Source organism: Heterocephalus glaber, unplaced genomic scaffold (assembly GCF_053883595.1).
Source record: "Heterocephalus glaber isolate CG9 unplaced genomic scaffold, H.glaber_assembly_v1.0 deba00001498, whole genome shotgun sequence".
NCBI lineage: Eukaryota > Metazoa > Chordata > Mammalia > Rodentia > Bathyergidae > Heterocephalus > Heterocephalus glaber.
Window position 1 is genome coordinate 7732883 of NW_028258321.1, and position 8999 is coordinate 7741881.

At 50.4% G+C, this 8999-nt stretch overlaps 1 long non-coding RNA gene across 1 annotated transcript; it reads left to right on the forward strand.

Moving 5' to 3' along the window:
• Positions 1-1375: 1375 nt before the first annotated feature.
• LOC147825509 (uncharacterized) lies at positions 1376-8789 on the forward strand. Its single transcript, XR_015440696.1, has 2 exons — positions 1376-6886; positions 7419-8789. It is a non-coding gene; the product is annotated as an uncharacterized LOC147825509 (long non-coding RNA).
• The last annotated feature ends 210 nt before the right edge of the window (positions 8790-8999 follow it).

Sequence of the window (8999 nt, forward strand, 5' to 3'; positions counted from 1 at the left end):
AACTTGATGCTGTTTTCCCCATCTTCTGCCTTTTTGATCTTAACCTTTGAGAGCTTTTATTCCCCTCTTCTCTCCTTTCAAGGATGTAGCCCCTTCATCTTCACCTCCTCCTTATTAGCAGGACACATCCATTTCCTGACGAGGGCTGAAGTGGTGGGGTAGGGAGGTCATGTCTCTTGGCTCCAGTTCCCTATAGCCTTTTACAGCCTATGTATCTGCCACTGGCCCCAGAGCCTTCTCTTGGGCTCTGGAACACTTGCTCCTCCCAGTCATCCTCTGTAATTCCATTAGGACCTGGTCTAGTGACCCCTCACCAGGGAAGGATATTTCTTGCCCATATCTAAGGATATAATGTTAACACCTTTTGGTTTTGTCTAACACCATTATTAGCACTATTACCTAATATTTTGTCTATCAGTACTATTCTAAGCTGATTTGAAGCACAGGAACCATGATATCTGTTACCTGCTAGAAAGCCTACAAGAGTTTTTTATAAACTACCAAACAGTAGCTGTTCTCCTTAACATGGCATTCCAGCCCTACAATAGCATGGATCTAGCTAACTTTTAAAACCCTTTTTATAAAATATTTATGATAAACACAGTATTTTAAAAATAACATGCCAAGACATGCATATATCCTCCACCAAGTTTAGTAGAGTTGATATGCTTTTCTTCTTTCCCTACTGTCCTGAAATGGCATTTAACTTGCCATGGCAAGTGCGTGAGTGTGTGTGGCTCTGTGTGTCCCTTTGTGGTGTTCATCCCTGGGTATGTATGTCTGTGTGTGTGTGTGTGTGTGTCAGTGTGTATCTGTGCTCAATTTCCTTCCTCCCTCAAGAATTTCATGAGTAGGTACTCATGCAGAACCCTGCTACATATTAGGAAAACAAAGAGGAATAGGCAGGGTTTCTTCCCAAAGTGATTAACTGGAGAGACAGACGTGAAAGAGCAGTGGCGACAGAACTGTTCCATGAGATACGCTCAGATCTCAGATCCTGGTGCCCGGGCAGGCAGGGGCAGCACAGAGCCCACCTCCTACAGAAGTGGGAAGGGAGTGAGGAGTCAGGGAAGACTTCACTGAGGAGGTTCCGGGCCCTGCTTCCACCCTGCGCTTTCTTCTGCCTGGAAGAGCTGCACTTCTCTCCTCCTGCTGCTCATGCTCAGCCTAAGGCCAGCTCCCCACTCACTGTCCCTCTGTGATAATCTCACGGTACCTGTCTGTCTGTCTACCCACCTACCTACTTACCTATCTGTATCTGGGAAGTGTCCACCTCTCCCACAGGGCCTAGAATACAGCTGACACACGGTGAGTACTGAAAGAAAGATTAAAAGCAGAAAGGGCTTCCTCACTGCCTCCTATTCTTCCACGTACTCGACTCTTCAATTTTTTTTTTTTTGGTACTGGGGAACGAACTCGGGTCCTTGTGCTTGCACAGCAGGCGGTGAAACCACTGAGCTAAATCCCCGGCCGACGCTTCAAATATTTAAAAATTGCTAAATTGGACAGCTATTAGCTGTTGCCAAACTAACAGAAAGACTTTTTAAAAACATCGCTGACTCTTTTTTAGCTGTTTAATTTGTAGAGAAGAGGAGTTTATCTGGCTGGTGGTTCTAGAGGCTGGAAGAATGAGGGAAGGTCCTGCATCTGCTCAGGGCCTGCGGAGGCCTCTTGCTGCGCCCTAGCACAGTGGAGAGCATCACTCAGGGACGGGGACGGGACGGAGGGAGTGTGCTCGCTCAAGTGTCCTCTACAAGCAAGCAAACAAAAGGAAGGGATAAAACCCAAAAATAACAAAGAGAAAATTATTGAGTGTTTCCTTTTCTTCTTCCTAGTGCCACCCCAGGGACCCCGCCCTGGTGATCTTGTCGAACCCTAGTGACCTCCCAGAGGCTCCACCTTCAAATACCATCAGTGCACAAATTTGAGGACTAGATTTCTAACAACTGAAGTTTGGATGACGCATTCGAACTATGACAGAGGCTAAAACAACTTAAGTAGTGATCGAGGGAAAGACACAAACAGAAGCCCTTGGAGACGGGCAGACGGGGCAAGAGCTTAAAAAAAATCTGGAAAGGAAACTGAGGAAGCAGAAAGGCAAAGACTTGACAAATGAGAGGAACAAGAGGATGAGCCAGAGGATCAGATGCGGGAGCAGCCACGGAGTGAGATGCAGGCTGTGAGGGAAAAGACAGAGAGGGAGCGGAGGGAGGAGACGAAGACAAAAGCTGCGCCCGGCACCTCTGCCGGTCCTTTCCAGGGACACAGCTTCCTGGTGAGCTTCGCAAACTTGGAGAAACACCACGGACTCTTTTTTCAGTACCAGGGGCCAAACTCAGGACCTTGCATTTGGGAGGCAGGCGCGGTACCACTGAGCTAGACCCCAGCCCAGCACCACCGGACTCTGACCGTCACTTTCCCTATCCACTGTTCCCTTGCTGCAGTGGACACGGGCAGCATTTTACAATCCGGCCGACCCGTGGGGTGACCTAGGGTCCCCTTCCCCTCCTCCTCCTCCTCCTCCTCCTCCTCCTCCAGCTCCTATTCCTTCTTCCCCTTCCCCTTCCCCTTCCCTTTCTCCCTCGCTGTGTCCCTCTCCCTCTCCTTTTCCTTCTTCGCCTTCTTCTTCTTTTTGAGCCAGGGTTTCTCCGTGTAGTTCAGGCTGGCCTTGAACTCACTGTGTAGCCCAGGCTGGCCTCAGACTTGTGGTAATACTCCTGCCTCGGTCTCCCGAGGGCTGGCATCACAAGCGCCCACCCCATGCCCGCCTTCTGCTCCTTTAGGAAATGTGATGTCGTCGTTTCAGAACACCCACCCCATGCTGACCAAGGAGCAATCTACCCACCAGCACAATGAAAAGCACTGCACATCTTTCGGCTGCAGATGCGAGGATGAAGAAGGGAGCGAGTGAGGGAGGACAGGGAGGCTGGTGACTTATACGCTCTCTATAGAATGAATCTCCCTTGTTCTAATACTGGGGACAATCGAAAGCCGTCTGCTTTGAGCCATTTAGCACATACAGTAGGCTTATAAAGGACCACTCAGGTCCGGGGAGCTGAACTCAGGTTACTTACATCAGACTTGCAGAAGTGTCACCATTGTGCCAGGCTTCAGGAGTGCCCTTGAGAGCACAGTGTCCTAGGGAGGGAGCTGCCAGCTGAACCCAGCAGAGCCCAGCCATCTAACATTCAGGGCCTGGTGAGGGAAGGCCTGCCGCGTGTCAGGTCATTGTCCACACTCAGCTCCCATCCCATATGGATCAGGGAGTTGGATTCTGCCCCAGACTTCTGTGAGAGGTGTGTGCTAACACTTAGCTCCAGGCCTGCGTGAAATAGGCTTCGTCCTTCTCCCATAGTTTTCTATGCATAGCTACCCAATGGCATTATCTATAAAGGTGAGATCAGAACATTGTAGATCCTGAGGTGGAAGCCTCTCCACATGGGCTTCTGCAGCCCTGTGTCCTAACCCAGGCTTGAGGTAGACAACGGTGGAGCCAGCAGCAAAGACGCCCCAGGGTCTCTGTGCCCCTGAGTCCTAGCCCTCACCTGGACACACCCACGGAAGCTGGGCTTGGAGCCAGTCTCCTGACCGGTCGACTCGACGGAGGTGGGGGTGCTGTCCCATCAAGGAGGAGGGAGGCTGGGATTTGCATATCCTAGTGAGAAGATTTTGGTTCCCTTCATGAGGGAATTCACTTGCATGTAGGCTTGGGACCAAGATGTGAAGAAAAGGAAGAAATGATGATCTTCATGAAGACATTTGCAGAACAATTGCAGTGTTTTAATTTTCTTGCAAGATTTCACAGAAACTCTCTTTTTGCAATCAAAGGATTAGCTGCCCTGAGAACCAGGAGGACACCTGCAAGAGTTGTGCTGTGCGGGGCTCTCAGCATGAAGACGAGGCTCCTGCTTCCCTCCACACGGACCTCAGATGGAGAAAGTGAAGGTCCTTGGGCTGTTTCTGGGGTGAGGGGCTGGGGGCCTCCGCAGCATGAGCAGGTGCTGAGACTCAGCAGGGCTCTTGGTGCTGGTGGGGCAGTGCTCAGCTGGGGCAGGACAGGATGGGGCTTCCTTTCTCCTGCCACAGCTCTGCCTTTAGGTCCACAGGCCTAGGTCAGCGCCCTGCCCACCTGCTCCATACCACACGCTGTCTGGGAGGACCAGGTGCCTCAGACTCCTGTAGTTGGGACCACCCGGAGGGTGCAATTCAATTATCTTGGGCTTCAGAGACCCACAGAATCCACCACCCGGCCCCCACTCCCTAGCCAGGTAATTAAATGAATGATGCAAAAAAGGAAAAAGGATTGGTCAAGCTTTTTTGGATGTAACTGAAAAGCATACTTTCTCATCTTTTATATTCATCCCAACAAAGGTAACCCTATTTTAAAGCCCTGTATTTGTATCCTGTGTGACCGAGACTAATTTAACCTAAAGTAAGACAAGCGTCACGCTCCGCCTGAGGCCAGCGGCCGCTCCTGCCTCTTGTGAGCATCACTCACCTCAAACTCTCACACATTGTAATACTCGAGAAGCTTAGGCCTGGAAGGGCTGTGTCTCCGTGGGTCGACCCAGGAGACTTTGCACAGAATTGTCCCTTTACATGAAGTCAGTGTCAGGCACAGCCAAAAGTTTTTGGGTTACCTCTTTGTAAATCAACAGTTGAGATTGTTGTTGTGCGTACGTGGGTGTGGCTGGAATCAAATGCCCTCTGTGACCAACAGTTCTTTCTTCACACTGCACTGCTTTCATGCTGGTTCTCATGAATAAAACATATTCACATGACAGCTTGTACTTTTCCGTCTTTGCTCGGCTTATGCAGATAGCCACTTCCTTCAGGCAGTGTGAGGAGAGTCTGGCCCCTGTGGGGAGTGCTATGAAGAGGCTCCCAGCAGCTCAGAGTTGTTGCAGAGCAAGCAGAGGGCCCACCCGGGAAAGGGAGGTGTCCTTGACTCTGGGTGCATAAATTAGTCCACCTGCTTCCCTTAACAAGCGTGTTTGCTTTCCAGGACAAAAGAAACCCCACTAAATTTCTCTTTCTGGGAACAGATGTCTGTGTACCCTGTCAGGCAGGCCGGCAGGCAGGCAGGCAGGCGGGCAGGCAGGCAGGAAGGAAGGAAGGAAGGAATTAGGGAGCGGGGAGGGAGGTAGGGAGGGAAAAGGGTGGTTCTTCAGAAAAACACAAACTTTGGCCAGTTTGGGAAAATGAACTCTCAGCACCCTGTACAGGGCATCCTGCCATCTTGGCATTTGCAGAGGAAGGGACTCGCCTGGAGGATCCTGTCCAGCAGGACAGCGGGGCGCTCTGCATGGAGCTGAGGCAGCCACAATGCCCAGCCCAAAGTGCGGGGGCACTGCGCCCACTGTACCCGGGGTGGGGGTCTCCAGCGGCTGACACTTGGCTGTAAAGTGACTGCTTGGCACCTGCCCGCTGTGCTCATAGCTGAATTTTTCCTCTGCCAACTTGGCTTATGACACGTTCACCCCCAATATATAGCACTATGACAACAGGCAAGCCCAGAGGGCTTATAAAACTCTACTTTCTGGGCCAGGGATTTAGCTCAGTGGTTCCGCCGCCTATCTTGCAAGCACAAGGTCCTGAGTTCGATCCCCAGTGCAAAAAAACCAAAACAAAACTCTACTTTCCTAATTTCTGTTTTTAGAATGATGGGGTAGAAAGCAACTGACCAGGGGGGTTGTACAACAGGCCCATGCTACCGCTCACAGGCCCGTGATGGAGAAGCAGGGAAGGCCGGGGACCTGGGTGTGTAAAGCAAGCTGGCAAACTGATCAATGAAATGCACCTTTATTTTCTTTCCTGTCACCTGGAGACACATGGGCCTTCTTACCCTTGAAGGCCTGGCCTGGATTTAGCATTCTCAAACCCCTCAGAGGCCCACAGCAGAATGTGGTGGTGTGGGATGAACCGGCCACCGGCCCTGGCCTCTGGCACCTGGCAGAGGGCAGATACCCCAATGCCAGCGAAATGCTGCATTCTTCACCCAATGGAGGATTCTTCACTGCCCTTGGGTGCAGCACCCCCCCAGGCGCCTCCCTCAGCAGGGTTCTTTCCATCCTCCTCGGCCTCCAGCAGGACACCCCACTTCTGCTCAGACTGCGGCTCCCCACTCGGGGCACCTCTCTACCTGCACGCCACCTAACTGCCGTGGAGATGCCACTCTGTTTACCTAATGTCATTTGGGTTGAAATCGTTCAGGAAGGGAAGGAAGAGGGGAGAAAGACAGAGAAGGGAGAGGGGAAGCACACTGGGTTACCGTCATTACGGAGAATATGGGAATAGTCTGAATCAATTTTTTTTTTTTTTTCGGAGACTGGGTCTCGCTTTGTAATTCGGGCTGGCCTTGAACTCACAATGTAGCCCAGGCTGGCCTCGAACTCATGGTGATCCTCCTGCCTCAGCCTCCCGGAGTGCCTGTATTATAGGAATGTGCCAAAGTCTGAATTAATCTTAATTCCACATTAGAAAATATTTACTTTGCATCTGAAAATGACAGAGAATAACTGAGTCCACCAACTTTTAACTATCATTTTTCCTGTTGGTAAGGTGAGCTCACACTGTGGCGTCACTGTAATACAGAAAAACTGAGAAAGGGTTTTCTCTAGGTGAACTGGCAAACGATTTGCTGTCTAGAATTAAACCTTTACAGGGTGAAGCCTGTGGCGCCTTCGCCTGGCTAGTTCTTGTGTTTGGTGAGTAGTGATAGGCAGAGGCCATGCCCACAGGCTCCCATTCCTGCTGGACAAAAGATCCCCCACTGATCTGCTGTATCTCCACTCCGCCCTTCAGCACACCCTGAAACGTGGGCAACATGTCATCCCTTTGTGGAAGAAACAGAAAAACAGAACACATCCCTGGAACACAGCTCCCGGTAAGTCTGCTAAATGCACATTTAATTGCACGAAAGACCGCAGTCCTTAAAGAGAGTGCTTAAAATGTCTCCTAGCTATGATTTATATGAGAAGTTCACTGAACAAATACCTACTGAAAACCCCCCTTGGGCCATGTCCTGCTGGGGAGATGGCAGTGAACCGGCTAGGAATGGCAGTGTGCTCTAGACAGAGGGAAAGGAACGTTTTCAGGCTTTAGCAGAGGAGCGTCCTGGCACTATGGGGAAGGAGGGCATGATGGAGAGACTTAGCACAGAGAGCGCCACGCAAGCCATGGGGAAGGCAAGTGAGAGCGAGTGTGGGAACATGGCCCTCGGAGCAACCTCCAGGACACGAAAGTGCAGGGCTAGGAGAAGAGTCACCGGCAGGAAGGTGGCCCATGAACTGGGTCAAAGGGCACCAGAAGATGATAGAGTCAGGAAATTCAAAGGAAGAATGTTTCCAAAATATCCAAGGACAGAGTACAAGGAGGAACTTGAAAGATCTTCATTGGCTGTATTTTTCTTATTCTAGAATCAGGCATGACGTCCTTCAATAAAGGAATGCGTATTTCAGTGGCCTGAGCAGAAAGACGGGTTTATTAGATGAAGTTTGAAGAACTCTGACAGGAAAGAACAAAAAGGAGGTTAGTCATCTCATCTGTGAGGAGGGGAGAGAACCGGAGAAAGTGGCTGCTTCGTTAACATCAGGAAACTTCAGGTTGCCTTTTCATGCGCAGACTGAGGCCAGAGGGACAGCATTAATGTGGCAATTGAAACTGGCCTGCTTGGAAAATTTGACTGCTACCTCTCGAATCCTGGCAGACAGCTGAGCTTCAGCATGGTGAGAAACTAACGCAAGTGACTCCGCTTTGATTTTTCGTCTGGTCTCTTGGAACCTGGTGCAGGAGCTCAGTCCACAACAATGCCCTCCTGTGGTTTCTCCTACAACACACAGTAAGTCCCCGACTTACTTACGAACGAGTTCCATTTCGGGAGAATGTTCGTAAGTCACATTGGTTCATAAGTCCAACAAAGTGTGTCTTACACACCTTTGACAGATACACAGCGTGTGTTGCTCTGAGCTTCCTAGCAGTCCCCTCCGCATCACTGCTGCTTTTCCTCTTGCTGCCGGACGCCCTGGGCTCCGGCTGGGCACTGGACTGCTGTGCACTGTCACACTGTACATCAGCGCACAGCAGCACAACTGTTACACTGTCCGGCAGACCCATGAGCTACTTCGATTTGTTCGATTTGTTTGTACGAAGGTTTGTAATGTGAGGTCTGTTTGCATCTGTGAAAGTTTGGAGACTTACCGTACATGGTGGAGTCAATCGAGCCCAATGCTTCCGAGATGTCAAACAATGGAGGAAAAGGACAAAGAGTCACACTACAGTGGCGGGCCAGAGCCAGACTGACTGGAGGTGAGAGTGGAGAGAAATTTGTTCAGCGAAAGCGGTCACTTCCTTTGTTAGGTGATGAGGCAGCTGTGTCTTGGAGGACTATTCAGAGAGCGGCAGATAAAATCGAACATTTTATTTCTATATTTCTGGGGTGCTGTGCTGGGTATTGAACTCAGGATCTTGTGCATGCTAAGTATGTGCTCCACCACAAAGCTACACGAGCCCCAGAAGGTGATTTCTTTAAAAAGAGGGAGACTAAAGTAGGACCTTATTCAAGCCCTTCAGGAGGAGACAACACAGGCTCAGGGCCAGGACGCCCAACGTGGGGCATCTGGAGGATGCAATTATTGTGTCATTTTGCCCTAGGTGGCCTGATCCCGGGCTTCAAAGAGGGTCAAGGGTTCCTGTCAGGACTGTCAGTTGACCAGTGGAACGGCTCCTCCCATGAACTGATCTTGTTAAGTCCTTACTGAAATAATAGACGATAAAGCCCTCTTGAGACATTCCAGCACATTTCTGTCATCTCAACCTCTCCTCTGCAATGATGCTATGCAGTACAGAGAGCAAATCACATCTAACAGTAGGATCAGAACCTCTGTCAGCTGAGCAGACAGACAAAGTCACGGTTAACTGTCTTTTGGTTTAGGGATGGGATTTGCCGTGAGTCACCACACCCACCTGTGTGGGAGCCCTAAGCCTTTCTGCCCATGGTA